The 19,279-nt window shown below is 44.6% G+C and overlaps 1 protein-coding gene across 4 annotated transcripts in view; it reads left to right on the top strand.

Annotated features, from left to right (window-relative positions):
- Positions 1–19,279, top strand: part of lingo2b (leucine rich repeat and Ig domain containing 2b) — a 150,554-nt gene that overhangs the window by 71,251 nt on the left and 60,024 nt on the right. The gene's annotated exons all lie outside the window — the stretch shown is intronic.

Below are 19,279 nucleotides of genomic sequence, written 5' to 3'. Positions count from 1 at the left end.
CAACATTCACACTCACATTCACACTCTCGGGACCATTTAGTGTTGCCAATCAACCCACCCCCAAATGCATGTCTTGGGAGGTGCAAGGAAGCCGGAGTACCCTGAGGGAACCCACACAATCACGGGGAGAACATGCAAACTCCACACAGAAAAACCCAGAGCCCGGGATCGAATTAAGGACCTTCGTATTGTGAGGCACGTGCACTAACCCCTGTGTCACCGAGCTGCCCCATTCCAGCACCATATAACAAATACTACCTTGAGCAACACAATGAATTTCCAGAATAACAAAAGCTTTCAGTTGAGGTAGAACTATCACGTGTTATATTATCTAACATATTTGACAATCAGCATGATTTTGTACAAGTCCACTTTTTTATTAATATGCTGAAGGTTTGCGTATTGAACAATTTTAACATCAATAAAACATAAATTTAACACCATTCCACAGTTCAATAATGACCCGGATCCGAACCCACCACTTTCTGGTTAGCAACTTGGTATTAATGACACGTGCCACGAAAGTGACGATTGAGAGGGAAATATGACTTCATAGTATTATCACTGACACAGCATGACGTGGCCAGGAGAACGTCTGGGGCAGGGGTCGGCAACCCGCGGCTCTAGAGCCGCATGCGGCTCTTTAGCGCCGCCCTAGTGGCTCTCTGGAGATTTTTCAAAAATGTATGAAGAATGGAAAAAGATGAGGGGAAAAAAATCAATTTTTTGTTTTAGTATGGTTTCTGTAGGAGGACAAACATGACACAAACCTCCCTAAATGTTATAAATCACACTGTTTATATTAAACATGCTTCACTGATTCGAGTATTTGGCGAGCGCCGTTTTGTCCTACTAATTTTGGCGGTCCTTGAACTCACCGTATAGTTTGTTTACATGTATAACTTTCTCCGACTTTCCAGGACGTGTTTTATGCCACTTCTTTTTCTGTCTCATTTTGTCCACCACACTTTTAACGTTGTGCATGAGTGCACAAAGGTGAGTTTTGTTGGTGTTATTGACTTGTGTGGAGTGCTAATCAGACATATTTGGTCACTGTCACACCGTGGTGAGGGAAGTCCTGTTTTGGGGTTGTCTGGCACATTTCCTGTTTTATTTTGAAAGTTCTAATCCTCCTCTCGTTTCAGGCCACTTGCCCTTCCTCCTGTGTCACTGGTCTGATGTCTCTCCTGATTGCCTGATTGTGTCCACCTGTGTCACCCTCCCTCATGTGTATATAGTCCTCGTCTTCCCCTGTCTTGTTGCCAGAGTATATCGTCTCGCTACGTACCTCCAGCCTTGTCCACAGCCTTGTTCACAGCCATCAACCAAGTTTGTTAAGTATTGTCTCGCTTTGTTTATTGATTCCTTTGTTCCCTCTGAGAGAGTGATTTTCTTTTGCTAAAGTTTTTGGTCAAGTCTTTTGTATCAATTTTCATAGTGCCTTGTCTTCTTTTTTTTCCCCTCCTTCTGGAGCGCTTTTAGTTTTCAGGCCTCGCAAATACTTTATACATACTTTCTGTTTATAGCGTCTCAACCTTTTAGCATGAGATAATTTCCTTTTTGTAGATCATTATAGATTGTTGGTTTTTTTGTGTATTCGACTCATATTACTTTTTGGCTATTGCCGGTTCCTCCTTATGGAGTGATTTTCTGTTTATTGCCTTGTGTTCTATGCTAATACCCTATAAGTGCTTGAATATATCTTAGATAGATTTTGTAGCCACTTTCTTTGATCACTCTGTCCTAGAGATAACAAGGAATTGTTTAAATAAAGGTCTGAGTCAATTGTCACTCCTCTGCATCTGAGTCCTCATTTACGCCAAGTCCTAACAGTATACTCTGGCCAGTATGGACTCAGCAGAGGCTAAACAACTGACGGAAATCCTGCACACCCAGGAATCACGGCTCGCCCGACAGGAGGAGTTTCAGACGGCGATGGCAGCAAACATGGGTCACCTGTCCTCCCAGCTACAAGGACTACTTGAGCAGTTTGCTCGACCGATTCCGGCGTCCCAGCCCCCCACGCCACCCGCTGCTCCCACCCTGCCTTCACCTCCTCCCGGAGCCGGATGCAAGCTGGCTCCTCCGGCGCCATACGCTGGCGCTCCCGGTTTGTGCAAGACCTTTTTGATTGACTGTGCTATCCATTATGAACTGATGCCCCATGCATTTCCCACTGACCGCTCCAAGATTGCTTTCATGATTTCCCATCTTACGGATAGAGCCAAAGCGTGGGCTTCTGCCGAATGGGGGCGGAACTCGTCACTCTGCCACTCATTTAAAGACTTCCAAGCTGCTCTAACAAGAACTTTTGACCCGGTGTCCTCCAGCAGAGAAAAGGCACAAGAGCTAAGCAGCATAAAGCAGGGCAGCGGCTCCGTGTGCGACTACGCCATCCGCTTCCGCACGCTGGCAGCTGAAAGTGGGTGGGACGACATGGCGCTCTATGATGTTTTTCTTAAGGGGCTCGGAGCTTCCATACAGGACCTCCTCATTCCCCTGGACCTACCCGATAACCTAGATGCCCTCATCGCGCTCGCTATCAGGACGGACAACAGACTAGCCCAGCTCAAACGACAGCGAGGAGGAGGATCGGAAGCTGCAGGTAGAACCACCCGTCCTTTCGCACCTAGCTGGTCGACGACTCGGCGCCCACCTCCGGAGCTACTTCCTCACCTACGCACAAATCAGGAGGAGGAACCCATGCAGCTGGGGAGAGCCCGACTGACCCCAGAGGAGCGACGCAAGCGGCTGATGGAGGGAAGATGTTTCTACTGTGGAGAGGGTGGCCATCTTGTCGGTTCGTGTCCAACCAAGGGACCCCAGGCGGTGAGTCACATTCCGGCTGTTCCTCAGATGCCACGTATTCTTACCAAGATCACGATAACTCATCACACGACCACAATGCTAGAGGCGCTAATAGACTCTGGGGCAGATGAGAGTCTGATGGACTGGGGTTTAGCTAGGAGACTAGGACTCAAGTCAGAACCACTAGCTAAACCTATTAGGGCCAGTTCTCTAAATGGTAAGGAGCTTTTCACCATCACACATATCAGTGAACCTTTCCAAATGAACATAGACGGCCATCAGGAACAAATTCGTCCATACCTGATTATTTCTCCCTCTCATTCGCTAATTTTGGGGTATCCATGGCTGTACCAGCATAACCCTCGTGTTGACTGGAAAACAGGGAAGATCAGTGTATGGGGAAGGGAATGTACCCAGAAATGTAGTTTTTCTACTGCCCAAAAGAAAAATGTCAAGGAAATTAATCTTTTTTCTGCCAATCCTGCCACAGACTCAGAATTTCCGGACCTGAATTCTGTTCCCTCCTGTTACCACCACCTACGACAAGTTTTCAGCAAAACTAAGGCTCTGTCACTTCCACCCCACCGTTCCTGCGACTGTGCCATTGATTTACTGCCCGGGGCCACTATTCCCAAGGGGCGCCTATACTCTGTTTCTGGTCCAGAAAGGGCAGCCATGAATGAATACATCTCTGCATCACTGAAAGCTGGCTTGATCCGCCCGTCATCATCGCCAGCAGGAGCAGGGTTCTTCTTTGTGAAGAAGAAAGACGGGTCGTTAAGACCCTGCATTGATTACAGCCCACTCAATGACATTACTATTAAGAACCGTTACCCTCTTCCCCTCATGTCCTCTGTCTTCGACCAACTCCAACAGGCCAAAATATTCACCAAACTGGATCTACGCAACGCTTACCATCTGGTCCGAATTAAAGAGGGAGACGAGTGGAAGACTGGATTCAACACACCCAGCGGCCACTATGAATACAGGGTCATGCCCTTCGGACTCACCAATGCCCCCGCCGTGTTCCAAGCTATGATCAATGAAGTTCTAAGAGACTTCCTGGACCATTTTGTGTACGTCTACCTGGACGATATATTGATTTATTCTCCTGACAGTGACACTCACCAAGTCCACGTAACCCAGGTTTTAAAGAGACTTTTGGACAATGACTTGTATGTTAAAGCTGAAAAGAGTGTTTTTCATGCCGACACTGTCTCCTTCCTGGGCTTCATTGTAGCTCCTGGAAGAGTGCAGATGGATCCGGCTAAAGTTAGCGCTGTGGCCGATTGGCCTCCACCTGACAACCGCAAGAAGGTTCAGCAATTCTTGGGTTTTGCTAACTTTTACAGGCGGTTTGTCAGAAGCTTCAGCGCAATAGCTGCTCCTCTCCATGCTCTTACCTCTCCCCAGGTGCGGTTCCACTGGTCTCCGGAAGCAGAGAGGGCCTTCCAGACACTCAAACTCCGCTTCACCTCAGCGCCCATCCTCACCATTCCGGACCCGCAGCGCCAGTTCGTCGTGGAGGTGGACGCTTCTAATGAAGGAGTGGGAGCGGTCCTGTCTCAACGTTCTCAACAGGACGGCAAGATGCATCCATGCGCCTTTCTGTCGCGGCGGCTGTCCAAAGCTGAAAAGAACTATGATGTCGGCAATCGTGAGTTGCTGGCGGTGAAGCTCGCCTTGGAGGAATGGAGGCATTGGCTCGAGGGGGCCGAACACCCGTTCATCGTCTGGACAGATCACAAGAACCTGGAATACATAAAGAAGGCTAAGAGACTCAACTCTCGCCAGGCCAAGTGGGCGCTTTTTTTTAATCGCTTTTCCTTCTCGCTCTCCTACAGGCCGGGGTCCCGCAACGTCAAGCCAGACGCCTTGTCACGATTATTCGACCCCGAGCTTGAGGCCAAGCAACCTGAGACTATCCTTCCACTGAACTGCGTGGTAGGAGCGGTAACTTGGCCAATAGAAACAGAGGTAAAGCAAGCTAACGGTGTGGCCCCGCCACCTAGGGGATGTCCTGTTAATCGATTGTTTGTCCCCACTGAGCTGCGTCCCCGGGTGATTCATTGGGCTCACACCTCGCTGCTTTCGTGCCATCCGGGAGTTAAAAGAACAATGTTTGTGATCTCCCGGCGGTTCTGGTGGCCAGCCATGGAGACTGAGGTCCGGGAGTACGTAGAGGCCTGTTCGGTCTGTGCCAGGAACAAAATGTCTTCCAGGTCTCGCATGGGACTTCTCCAGCCGCTTCCCATTCCCTCCAGACCGTGGTCAGACATCTCGATGGACTTCGTTACAGGCCTCCCGGTCTCACAAGGTAACACCACCGTCCTCACCGTGGTCGACAGGTTCTCCAAAATGGTCAGATTCATTGCTATGCCTAAATTACCATCCGCCAAAGAGACGGCAGAGACTATGATGACTAATGTATTCCGAGTTCATGGATTTCCCAAAGACATTGTTTCAGACCGGGGACCACAGTTTGTATCACGGTTCTGGGGGGAGTTCTGCCGACTCATTGGAGCCAAGGCCAGCCTGACATCAGGATATCATCCAGAAGCCAACGGCCAGACCGAACGACTTAACCAGCAGCTGGAAACCGGCCTCCGGTGCTTGGTCTGCCAGAACCCCTCCACATGGAGCAAACACCTGGTCTGGGTAGAGTATGCGCACAATTCGCTGCCTACATCAGCCACCGGCCTCTCTCCCTTTCATTGTGCCTTAGGGTACCAGCCCCCTCTCTTCCCAGAGAATGAGTCAGAAGTGTCGGTCCCCTCCGCCCATGCCATGGTCCGACGTTGTCGCCGCATTTGGGCCGCCGCCCGTCAAGTATTGACTAGACAACAAGATCGGATGAAGAGAGCGGCAGACCGCAAGAGACGACCTGCGCCTGCATACGAACCCGGTCAGAGAGTCTGGCTTTCAGCCAAGAACTTACACCTCAAGGTCACATCAAGGAAACTGGCACCACGCTTTGTAGGTCCATTCCCAATTACCAAGCTCGTTGGACCTGCAGCGGTTCGGCTTCGTCTGCCTCGATCCCTCCGCGTCCATCCCACCTTCCACGTCAGTCAGGTCAAACCAGCCAAAGAAAGCACCATGGTCCCAGCCACCACGTCCCCTCCACCACCCGAAGTAATTGAAGGTGGACCAGTATACAAAGTTAAACGCTTGTTGGCAGTGCGCAACCGGGGTCGGGGCAGACAATTCCTGGTGGATTGGGAAGGATACGGACCTGAAGAGAGACAGTGGGTTCCTTCCCGCCACATTGTCGACCCCACTCTCATCAGGGACTTCTACAGAGACCACCCCGAACAGTCTGGGCCGTCCGGAGTCGGCCATAGAGGGGGGGGTACTGTCACACCGTGGTGAGGGAAGTCCTGTTTTGGGGTTGTCTGGCACATTTCCTGTTTTATTTTGAAAGTTCTAATCCTCCTCTCGTTTCAGGCCACTTGCCCTTCCTCCTGTGTCACTGGTCTGATGTCTCTCCTGATTGCCTGATTGTGTCCACCTGTGTCACCCTCCCTCATGTGTATATAGTCCTCGTCTTCCCCTGTCTTGTTGCCAGAGTATATCGTCTCGCTACGTACCTCCAGCCTTGTCCACAGCCTTGTTCACAGCCATCAACCAAGTTTGTTAAGTATTGTCTCGCTTTGTTTATTGATTCCTTTGTTCCCTCTGAGAGAGTGATTTTCTTTTGCTAAAGTTTTTGGTCAAGTCTTTTGTATCAATTTTCATAGTGCCTTGTCTTCTTTTTTTTCCCCTCCTTCTGGAGCGCTTTTAGTTTTCAGGCCTCGCAAATACTTTATACATACTTTCTGTTTATAGCGTCTCAACCTTTTAGCATGAGATAATTTCCTTTTTGTAGATCATTATAGATTGTTGGTTTTTTTGTGTATTCGACTCATATTACTTTTTGGCTATTGCCGGTTCCTCCTTATGGAGTGATTTTCTGTTTATTGCCTTGTGTCCTATGCTAATACCCTATAAGTGCTTGAATATATCTTAGATAGATTTTGTAGCCACTTTCTTTGATCACTCTGTCCTAGAGATAACAAGGAATTGTTTAAATAAAGGTCTGAGTCAATTGTCACTCCTCTGCATCTGAGTCCTCATTTACGCCAAGTCCTAACAGTCACTGCATGACTGCGAGCTAATCGATGCTAACATGCTATTTAGGCTAGCGATATGTACACTAATATTGCATCATTATGCCTCATTTGTAGGTATATTTGAGGTCATTTAGTTTCCTTTAAGTCCTCTTAATTAAATGTATATCTCATGACACATGTAATATGGCTTTTAATTTTTTGCGGCTCCAGACAGATTTGTTTTTGTATTTTTGGTCCAATGTGGCTCTTTCAACAATTTGGGTTGCCGACCCCTGGTCTGGGGTAACATTTTATATGAAGGACCTCGTCATTCCCTAATTCACATTTGACATGTGCTGTGCTTCTTTACGCGCAGCTAAATTTAGGGCGAGCGGGCTTGATCTCTATGAACCTATCATATTTTCCCGACAGCGTTTCACATCAGTTTCATTCACATGAAACCAACATTAGTTACGTCAGTATACTTTAATGTTAATGTTATAATGATATCACATTTGTTATTTATAGTAAAAGTGGATGTCGTGTTACATTGCTGGAGTTGCAGCCGGCAGTGCATGACCAAAGATCGTATATTGTGAGAAGATGATCGCATGGTGCTGTACCGGCGCGGTACAGTACAGCACGCACGATGTCCTACACAAAGTACATTTTGCGCCCATCATATTGTCTTATTTTTGTTACTTAAAAAATACAGACTACATGACCTTGGTGTCCTCAATGGTAATTACGGCCATGACTTCAGGGGTGTCGAAACCATTTTAGCTCAGGGGCCGCTTGGAGGAAAATCTGTGCACACGTAGGCAGGACAATTAAAATCATGGCATTAAAACTAAAAATTAAAGACAACTTCAGATTGTTTTCTTTGTCTTACTTTGGCCAAAAATACAACAAACAGATTCTGAAAATATTACAATAAAAATATAGAAAAAAATACCCGGCGGCGGTAAAGTTTATATCCATGAAGGAAAGAAGAAATTGAATGAATTTTTATAACTGAATATATTTACATATGCATAAAAATTTGTTTTCTTTTGTATTATTTTTTTAATGAACGTTTATGACAACCTTTTTCCAAAACAATATGGAATGTGAGGTATAACAGGATAATGCATACATTAATCATCTGTTTTCAAAACGGTTACAAAAAAGTGAGACCCCAAAAATTTACTGTGGGACCCCATTTTTAAGACTTTGATGGGGTCATTTTGAAAATTCCTAGCACCAACACTGATGGACTATTGGTGCGTGCAAAACAGCAGCAGCCGGTTGTGGCCTGCAGCGTCTCCAAACACAAGTACTATCTCTAGTAACTTCAAAAAAGATGCTAGGTTTGTCACTTTTAAAGGGCAACTGCACTTTTTGGGGGGGAATTTTGCCTGTCATTCACAATCATTATGAGAGACAAGAACACTCTTCTTTTAAAAGAAGTAAAAAAAGGTAAAAGGTAAGGTAAAGGTAAAAAAAAAAAAAAAGCTTGCAGGATGCGGCTAATGGGAGTCCCCTATGTTGCCTTCAAAGCCTCTTAACAGCTTCTAAACCAAAGGTGTTAAAGTCGTTTTCACTGAGGCCCACATCGCAGTTATGTTTGGCCCCAGAAGCCACTATTTTTACATATATTTTTAATGCATTTTATTGTTAGATTTTTTTTTTTAAATTTAAATGTAAAAAAAATATTGTGGGTTGCAATAATTTCACCTCAAAATAAAGTGTGTATTACTGTAAATGGAAACACAGTACTTGCTGTTTTTATGGTAAAAAAAAAAAAAAGGCAGCTCAGTTGCCAGAATTTTGCTGTAAAATTTACATTTGTTTTTTTACTGTAAATAAAAGGAACTGCAGTTTTACAGTAACATTTTTGCACCTGAGCTGCCAGTTTTTTTTTTTATTTATTTATTTTTTACCGCAAATCAACAACTTTAGATTTTTTGGTGTATTACTGTAAATGCCAAAACGGCACCACAGTTTATTACAGTAAAAAAATACAGTTGTTTTCATTTAGAGAAAAGTGTTGTAAAAACCACAGTAAATTTCAAAATTTTACCATGAAATCTATTGCTACTTTTACATTGCACAATTTGATGGATAACTTGCTTTGAAATCATTATTATTATTTATTTATGTTTAAAAAATGGTTTGAATGTTTGATAATATATTTTTGCAAAATTAGACAATATTTAAGTTAACATAATTTAAGTTAAATTAGTAAACATTTTTTCTTTTCCCAAAATAGAAAGAAAGAATACTTTTAGTAAGAAAAGTTACAGTACTTATTGATACATATTATTTCCAGGCTTTCTAGGGCCAAATAAAATGAAGTGACGGGCCACATCTGGCTTGAGTTTGACACCTGTGTTCTAAACCCTCCATCAATGTTTTATATACACACAAAGTATATACAGTATAAAATGTAGGAACCGACACATTCATAACAATATGTAATATATACAAACCCCGTTTCCATATGAGTTGGGAAATTGTGTTAGATGTAAATATAAACGGAATACAATGATTTGCAAATCATTTTCACTTGAATATGCTACAAAGACAACATATTTGATGTTCAAACTGATAAAAAAAATTTTTTTTGCAAATAATCATTAACTTTAGAATTTGATGCCAGCAACACGTGACAAAGAAGTTGGGAAAGGTGCCAATAAATACTGATAAAGTTGAGGAATGCTCATCAAACACTTATTTGGAACATCCCACAGGTGAACAGGCAAATTGGGAACAGGTGGGTGCCATGATTGGGTATACAAGTAGATTCCATGAAATGCTCAATCATTCACAAACAAGGATGGGGCGAGGGTCACCACTTTGTCAACAAATGCGTGAGCAAATTGTTGAACAGTTTAAGAAAAATCTTTCTCAACCAGCTATTGCAAGGAATTTAGGGATTTCACCATCTACGGTCCGTAATATCATCAAAGGGTTCAGAGAATCTGGAGAAATCACTGCATGTAAGCAGCTAAGCCCGTGACCTCCGATCCCTCAGGCTGTACTGCATCAACAAGCGACATCAGTGTGTAAAGGATATCACCACATGGGTTCAGGAACACTTCAGAAACCCACTGTCAGTAACTACAGTTGGTCGCTACATCTGTAAGTGTAAGTTAAAACTCTCTTATGCAAGGCGGAAATCGTTTATCAACAACACCCAGAAACGCTGTCGGCTTTGCTGGGCCTGAGCTCATCTAAGATGGACTGATACAAAGTGGAAAAGTGTTCTGTGGTCTGACGAGTCCACATTTCAAATTGTTTTTGGAAACTGTGGACGTCGTGTCCTCCGGACCAAAGAAGAAAAGAACCATCCGGATTGTTATAGGCGCAAAGTTGAAAAGCCAGCATCTGTGATGGTATGGGGGTGTATTAGTGCCCAAGGCATGGGTAACTTACACATCTGTGAAGGCACCATTAATGCTGAAAGGTACATACAGGTTTTGGAACAGCATATGTTGCCATCCAAACAACGTTATCATGGACGCCCCTGCTTATTTCAGCAAGACAATGCCAAGCCACCTGTTACAACAGCGTGGCTTCATAGTAAAAGAGTGCGGGTACTAGACTGGCCTGCCTGTAGTCCAGACCTGTCTCCCATTGAAAATGTGTGGCGCAATATGAAGCCTAAAATACGACAACGGAGACCCCGGACTGTTGAACAACTTAAGTTGTACATCAAGCAAGAATGGGAAAGAATTCCACTTGAAAGGCTTCAAAAATTGGTCTCCTCAGTTCCCAAACGTTTACTGAGTGTTGTTAAAAGGAAAAGCCATGTAACACAGTGGTAAAAATGCCCCTGGGCCAACTTTTTTTGCAATGTGTTGCTGCCATTACATTCTAAGTTAATGATTATTTGCAAAAAAAAAAAAAGTTTATGAGTTTGAACATCAAATATCTTGTCTTTGTAGTGCATTCAATTGAATATGTGTTGAAAAGGATTTGCAAATCATTGTATTCCATTTATATTTACATCTAACACAATTTCCCAACTCATATGAAAATGGGGTTTGTACAATATTTACCTTGTTTTGGTAATTTTAAGCATTAGCGAAACGTATACCCTGGGTGTTGATGTCAGTGCCCATAGCAACACACTTCTTACTTCTGTCAACAAACCTGTGTGTTTTCTAATCATTGCAGACTTCGTAATAGACCAGACCAGACCCGCCGGACATTCCCTAAAATTTTTTTAAATCTTTAAGATGGAAACTGTAGCTGCCATTATGATGTGCAGTGATGTTTTCAAATGATCGTAAGCATTGGCGTTGTTAGGCCTATTTTAGGGGGGCTCTAGCCCCCCTAAAATATTCTTAAGCCCCCCTAAATAATTTGGTGTTATATATATATATATATTTTTATTTTTTATTTATTTTTTTTTACAAATACCTGCCGACATATTCATTATAAAGTGGCCCGAATATGAGTTTAAATAAATATCATATAACCTGTCATTATTCACTCAGTTTCCCCTCACTTCATAGCGTAAGGTAGAGAGCCCCTTTAGTGCGTCGGTATCCAATCCATTCCACTTGTTCATATAGAAAATGCCCACATCACTCAAAATCCAGTCCACATTTTCTCTGCGACCTTGCTTGCGGTCCTGCAGGTGTTTTTTTTTTTGATTGATTTAAACTTAAATATATATATATATATATATATATATATATATATATATATATATATATATATATATATATATATATATATATATATATATATATATATATATATATATATATATATATATATATATATATATATATATATATATATATATATATAAGAAAAACCCAGACACCATCTTTGTAGTCATTTTTCTCCTGCGTGGACTTCCGTCTTCCTTTACAATGAGTGAAGCTGCACGAAACCTTGTGTCTGCAATTGTTAATAATTTAGTTTTTAAGTTTTGTGTTTCTTGTAAAATCTATATAAAGTAATATACATTAGCCTATTGTTAAAATAATGAAAAAAACATCATTAAATATATTTGTTTTATTGTATTGTTACATTAATAGCTGTTGTATTATTATAGGATGGCTTGTTAAACATTTCGTAGGATTTTCAGAGGGAGGAAAAACCAAAACATTTAATATAAAATGTAAATTGAATAAATACATAAAAAGAAAAAGAAAAAAAATGGTTAAAAGCCATCGTCCCGGGGAGCATTTCATTTCGTCCCGTGCATTTTTAAAAATAATAATAACAATGAATAATTTCTAATTCTTTGTTAGCCGTTTGTGAAGTTTTGTGCTCGTGCGCTATGTTCGCTTGCATCCTGTGCATCTCCTAGGGGCTAAGCCCCCCCTGTCCTTAAAAGCTAGTGACACCCCTGACCGTAAGTCTTGAACTATACAAAGTATTTCAATGGTTGGAATCTGCGCTTTTGCGTGATATACTAGTTACTACGGTAATCTAATTAGTTACTGTGGTCATCTAATTAGTTACTATGGCAATCTAATTAGTTACTATGGTAATCTAAGTCACAGCAGCTCAGACGAGGCACGAACGTGGTTTGTTTCCAGAGCAGCCAGCCTAAAATGCGGGTGTCAGGGACAGACGCGGAAGGAGATTTTTACAACAAAGTTCTAAAGCTTAGTGATATATCAGATGTATCAGGTTGTAGGTTCGGGTTTTTTACCCTTAGCTTTCACATTTCTCTGAATTTGTTGCATTTTTGTTGCGTTTCGCTTGATTGTAAATTATGTCGATCGAGAGAGGATGTGACGTTCATATATTGTCAATATTCAGTGTTTTATCATGCATAGCTAATATTGTAAACCCCACATTTTTTATTTTCATGTACATTCTGGGTGTCTCATTCAGTAAAAAAAAATTAAATTCCATTCCGTTTTTTTATGTGGTCTGTCATGTTTTTAGCATTCAGACATTATTGTGAGGTTTTGTACTAGTGTTCCTAATAATAAATATATACCAGCCCCCAGACACATTTTTCATCTAAATTTGGCCCCCCGAGTTGAAATAATTGCCCAGGCCTGTAATAGACGATGAAGATGACAATTTTTGTACAAATCAGGATTAACCAAACATATCTTTTTGAAGCTGAATATACGGGAAATTAACAGCTGATTATAGAAAGCTGAACGAGCACGACGATGGCTGAAACTTTGGACCAGACGGAAGCCGAGAGAGTCAGGATTGGCGTGACTTGATCACCGTGTAAATGTGGAACATGGGGCCAAACTATGCTGGCACTAATAGAGTGCTTCTGCTGCACTAAGTATTATTGATAGAAAGAAACTGCATCATAACGTAAGACGAACTGTTTGTGCTTGTGCTAACAAGCCCTGAAATGGTAGAAACTTTTTCATCTACCCAACATCAAGTGGAAACATCCCCAGCCAGCTTGACCAAACGAACAACTGTCCATCGATAAGTCGATTGCAGATAATATTGATCATTATACATGCAGCACATCTTGCTTGTTAGTACAACTACAGTCACTGTCGAGCTAGCTATGTACAAACACAACATGAAATGTGGGCTAATACTTTACAGGTACTGTAATATGATTGTGCATGTCTTTTAGTCAGTACAGATTGGTGTTCTATCAAATTGCAATACAAACTCAAAAACTATTCAGCTGCTAACGCAGAAGCTTACAACTAATGTTGTAGCATGCCGTCGTCAGGCGATGTGTTACTACGCTAGATAAATGGTTACTCAGTGTTCGCTCTTACAATAACAATTTTGATATAGCTTGTTTCTTATGCAGATTACGGAACACAATTTTTGGATGCATTTTTAGAGTGATTTAGAGACAGAATGGTTTGTTCCCATTAGCAGCATTGCTGGCCACCAAGAACAAGCCAACTATTACAACTTAGAATGCAAAAAAACAAAAAACATTTGTTCTTGTTTCTCATAGGGTTTGTAAACGAAAGGGAAAATTCCAAAAAAAGTGCAGTTGACATGAAAAAAAGTCACAGAAGTTTGGAAAAGTCTCCAGATCAACTGGGAACAACAGAATGAAACCTAAAAAAGTGCTCCAGTGGTGGTTTTATATTTCAAGATTGCTTATTTTCTCATTTTGCTTATTTTCTCATTTTGCTTTCAATCAAAAAGGGATTCTGCCTCAGACAGATCATTCAATCAGCCAAGCATCCAGGCCAGCTGAGGTCAGCCCGATCCCCCATAGAGAGTTCCAGAGACACTGAGCATCTGATTAGAGGGACAGAACCGAGCATTTATCCAATGACTGTCTAGTTTGGCTGCAGTGGAACAACCCACTCTATGCTCCCCCATTAATGTCAATGGACGCTCAGCTTCAACACTGTTATGCTACCACACTGAATAAGAACGTTGTGTCAGTGACCTGTAATAAGTAGCTGATTCTGAACAAATGCAGAATGCATTGTAGCACATATTTGTCAATGAAATGTGTGGAGGTCTTGCTCCTCCGGGAGCAAGACCTCCACACATTTCATTGACAAATGAACCCGGGTTCTTCAGACCAACAAGCATGGACATGACAGCTGCGTTTATGGATGTGAACAATGATTTTTTTTTCAATACATTTTTCTTGTGGGTTTTTCCAGCCATCGGTTCATGTCAGTCTTTGCTCTCCCTCTCTCTCGTGCTCCGACTGCCCTCTCCTTCCCGGCTGCTGCCTTTAACAGAGCGACAGGTGATTAGATAAATGCGCCCAGCTGGGCCAACTACCCACCTGTCGCTGATCTCGAAGCCGATCCTGGCAGACCCCGCTTCGCTGCAGGTTCGCAGGCCACGCCCCTCCCACATACCTCCACCGCCAGACTCAGGCCGGGACGCCATACGGCCGCGCCTACCCCCCCGGGAAAGGAAGTCGGCCACGGCCATCTGTGCACCCGGTCTGTGGATCACTCTAAAGTTGTAGGGTTGCAAAGCTAGATACCACCGGGTGATCCGCGCGTTGGCATCTTTCATGCGGTGGAGCCACTAGAGGAGTTTGTGGTCCGAGCAGTGGCTTAATGAGCGCCCCAGGAGGTAGTATAGGAGGGCACCAACCGCCCACCTGATGGCGAGGCAGTCCCTCTCCACTGTGCTATACCTGGCCTCCCTCTCGGATAGTTTCCGGCTGATGTAAAGGATGGGTTGGTCGACGCCCTCCACCTGCTGGGACAAAACCGCTCCCCTTCCTCTACGACGTGTCAGCCTGCAGACAAAACGGGAAAGAACAATCAGGCATGTGCAGGACCAGCTCCTCGCAGAGGGCCTTCTTAACCCTCTCAATTGTCTGCTGGCACTGCTCCGTCCACTGGACCAGATCTGGAGCACCCTTTTGGGTGAGGTCAGTCATTGGGCTGGTCAGGTACGCAAACCGGGGATAAACCTCCGGTAGTAACCCGCCAGACCCAAAAACTGCCTCACCTATTTTTTCGTCTTGGGGGTTGGGCAGTTCGCAATTGCCGCTGTTTTGTCTACCTGCGGCCGCACCTGCCCCCCTCCCAAGTGGTACCCCAGATACTGTACTTCCCTCCGGCCAACTGCACACTTCGTCGGGTTGGCAGTAAGCCCTGCCTGTCTCAGGGACTCGAGCACTGCTCCCACCCGCCGCATGTGTTGTTCCCAGCTGCTACTCTGGATGATGACGTCATCCAGGTATGCAGCCGCGTATGCAGCGTGGGGTCGCAGTACCCGGTCCATGAGGCGCTGGAACGTGGCGGGCGCACCGAACAAGCCAAACGGAAGTGTCACAAATTGGTACAAACCTTCCGGAGTGGAAAAGGCCGTTTTTTTCCCTGGACTCTGGTGACAAGGGAATCTGCCAGTAGTTGGTTAAACCCAGTGTCGTGAAAAAAAGAGCAGTGCCCAGCCGATCCAGGAGCTCGTCGACCCGAGGCATTGGGTACGCGTCAAAACGTGATATTTCGTTCACCTTGCGGTAATCCACACAGAACCGCACAGACCCATCCTTCTTCCCTACCAGAACGATGGGGCTGCACCACAGACTGTGGGATTCTTCTATTACCCCCAATTCCAGCATGGATTATAATTCTTCCCGAACTACTTTGCGTTTGTGTTCGGGGAGCCTGTAGGGCCGAGACCACATCGTAACACTTGTCTCAATATGATGTTGGATGAGGTTCGTGCGTCCGGGCCGAGTGGAGAACACATCAGAGAAGTGTTGCTGCAGCTTGGCAACATCTGCTCTCTGCGCTAACGTGAGCTGATCGTCACAGAGGAGGGTGGAGGGCAGAACAGAACTCCTCCTCCTCCTCAACCACCGTCACCATGGAAACAGGCTCCGCCTCCTTCCATGCTTTCAGGAGATTTATATGATACATTTGGGTGTCTCTGCCCCGGTCCGAGCGCCTGACCTCGTAGTCCACATCACTCACTTGCAGTGTGACCTCAAAGGGTCCTTGCCCGGTAATTTCGAGCTGGATATTGGAAATAACACAAGCACTTTTTCTCCCGGTGAAAATTTTCTTAGCTGAGTCCCCCTGTTATACGTGCGCTGCTGCCGCTCCTGGGCACGGGGAATTCTTGCATGACAAGTGCCCCACCGTGTGGAGTTTTGCTTGCATGTCCATGACGTATTGAATTTCGTTTTTGCTGGAGCTTGCACCCTACTCCCAGCTTTCCTTAATTACGTCCAAAACCCTGCGCGGCTTCCTGCCGTATAATAATTCAAAAGGCGCAAAGCCTGTGGAGGCCTGAGGTACCTCCCGCATTGCAAACAGTAGGGGATCCAGCTATTTATCCCGATTTGGTTTGTCCTCGTGCGTAAACTTACGGATCATAGTTTTCAGCATCTTATTTAGCCGCTCCACCAGGCCGTCTGTTTGTGGGTGGTATACGCTGGTGCGGATCGCTTTAATTCCCAATAATCCGTATAGTTCCTTTATCGTGCGTGACATAAAGGACGTGCCCTGGTCAATCAGAATCTCTTTCGGGATTCCAACTCGCAAGATGACCTGAAACAGGGCCTGCGTGACAATCTTTGCAGAGATGGAGCGCAGTGACACTGCTTCGGGATAGCGCGTTGCGTAATCCACTAAGACTAGCACAAAGCGATATCCCCGTGTGCTCGGGTGGAATGGTCCGATGAGGTCCATACCCATTCTTTCGACGGGGACCTCCATGAGCGGCAATGGGCGGCAGAGCGCCTTTGGGGTGGCCGCCGGGTTCACCAGCTAACAGTCCGGGCAGGCAGCACACCAGCCTGGCCAAAGGTGAATGGCCGGTCCTCCTCCCCCAGACGCATGGACTGGAACCGGCGTCGGTACTCCTCGGTGGTGCAACCCGTCCGGTCCAGCACCACCCTCCTCAGGTCCGCGAAGTGCACCCTGTAGGCCGCCGGCAGGCTGAGCACCGCTCGCTGCGCCTCCCCCGTCAGGAGTGACAAGAGCCGCACCCCCCACTCTTCTTCCGGCCACGCGCATGCTCTCTCCATGGCCGCAAAGATGTCCAAAAAGGCATGGGGTTCTTCTTCTTCCCCCATGCGCTGCACAGTGACGGCCGCTGACATTGGCCGTGCCGTGCCCACCCGGTCCGCCAACGCCTGCAGGATCTGGCACTGCTGGCGGGCCTCCTCGAGCCGCTGGTGGCTGTTCGCCGCCACCTCTGCGAGCACGCCTGCGAGAGCCGTCATGGGGTCGTCTTCCCCTGCCTCCGGTGGTCCAGCCAAGTTGCCCGCCAAATTGTGGCGGTCTTGCTCCTCCGGGTTCCAAGCATGGATATGACAGCTTCGTTCAGGGATGTGAACAATGATTTATTTTTCAATAAATGTTTCTTGTGGGTTTTTCCAGCCATCGGTTCGTGTCAGTCTTTGCTCTCCCTCTCGCTCGTGCTCCGACTGCCCTCTCCTTACGCGCCCAGCTGGGCCATCTACGCACCTGTCGCTGATCTCGAAGCCGGTCCTGGCACACCCCGCTTCGCTGCAGGTCCGCAGGCCACGCACCCACCAAAATGTAAACAACAATACACTTTGACCACTTAGATTTTGACATTTTAGGGCAAGCTGAGCTTCCTTTGCAGTCTTCGAGCAATCTCCACTGTTTCAAAGAGGAGCAAGGCACAAATAACACAAGGACCCGATGTTCCCTTTAAGCTGCACACGTGTGCAACTGCAACCCAACCTGAACAGTAAAAAGACATAACACATAAACTGGGTTTGATGGCGTGTGCCACATAACCCATAACAAGTCCACATTTCTTGTGATGGCCGGAATTGCCAGAATGCAACCAGAAAGCTCTGCCCCCAGGAACACCAAACATGGCCACTGAAAAAAAGAGCTGAGGCAAAAAACTGTGTGGCAAAACATGCTCATGACAAAAATGTCCAGAAACTGAGGACACAAACAACACACCAGACCAAGAACTGACCAGAAACAGCACATACATATAAATGTACATTAACGACCAAGAACTGACCAGAAACAGCACATACATATAAATGTACATTAACGACCAAGAACTGACCAGAAACAGCACATACATATAAATGTACATTAACGGTCAAACCTGTGTTAGTGGCTACCTATGGTGGCCACTTGCCGATAGCGGTCACAACAAAATGTCCCCCACAGAGAAAAGTAATGTGATAAACCTTGTCTATATCTGTCAACTGTTTAAGACAAGCAGCGACCACACTTTCTATCCTTATTTTTTTTAATTTTACTTAGTATAGCGGACACTAATATCATATGATGCAAGATTTGTGCTATGGCTATGAGTTTTTTTTTTCCTTGGCCTCAGTCTGCACCCCCTCTCCAGGGGCCAAAAATTTTTTTTTTTGTATATAAATTGTTTTGTTTTCTTCCATAATCAATGCGCGATAGACAATATACGATATAAATTATATACATTTGGCCAACAATAGAGCTTTTAAATGTATGTTGATATATTTTAGCAAATTTTATAGCAGCAAGCAAACCTTGCTAGCAAATAATGTCCCACCATAGTGCAGCTTCAAAATCACAAATTCTTGTCTCCATGGCAGCAAATAGTGTCTCTTATAAGTAACATTATCACTGGAGGACTAGGGGACAAGAAACAGCTAAACATGCCACACTACACATCACTGGAAGATACAAAAACTAACCCCTAATCTAGAGCTCTTGTGTATACAGGAGTGGGCAGATCAAAACAAATATTGATAGTAATGATATCAAGTATAATATCAACATATGGTCAATACTACAGTGATGAGATCGATATTTTTTAGTACCACAATACTGTTTGTTTTGGTCGTCCTTGTTGTTAACAAACACTGGAAATAGGAGCCGATTTTAGTTTTTGCTTTTGTTTATTTTGCACTATTGACTTAATTATACATTTTGTATGTATCAAAAATAATTACAATTGTGATAAAAAATGTAAGCATTTCTTGATCCTGAAAATGTTTAAATATAATC

Source organism: Entelurus aequoreus, linkage group LG03 (genome assembly GCF_033978785.1).
Source record: "Entelurus aequoreus isolate RoL-2023_Sb linkage group LG03, RoL_Eaeq_v1.1, whole genome shotgun sequence".
Classification (NCBI taxonomy): Eukaryota; Metazoa; Chordata; class Actinopteri; order Syngnathiformes; family Syngnathidae; genus Entelurus; species Entelurus aequoreus.
Note: the sequence above shows the minus strand (reverse complement) of the source record. Positions and strands in the feature narration are given on the sequence as shown.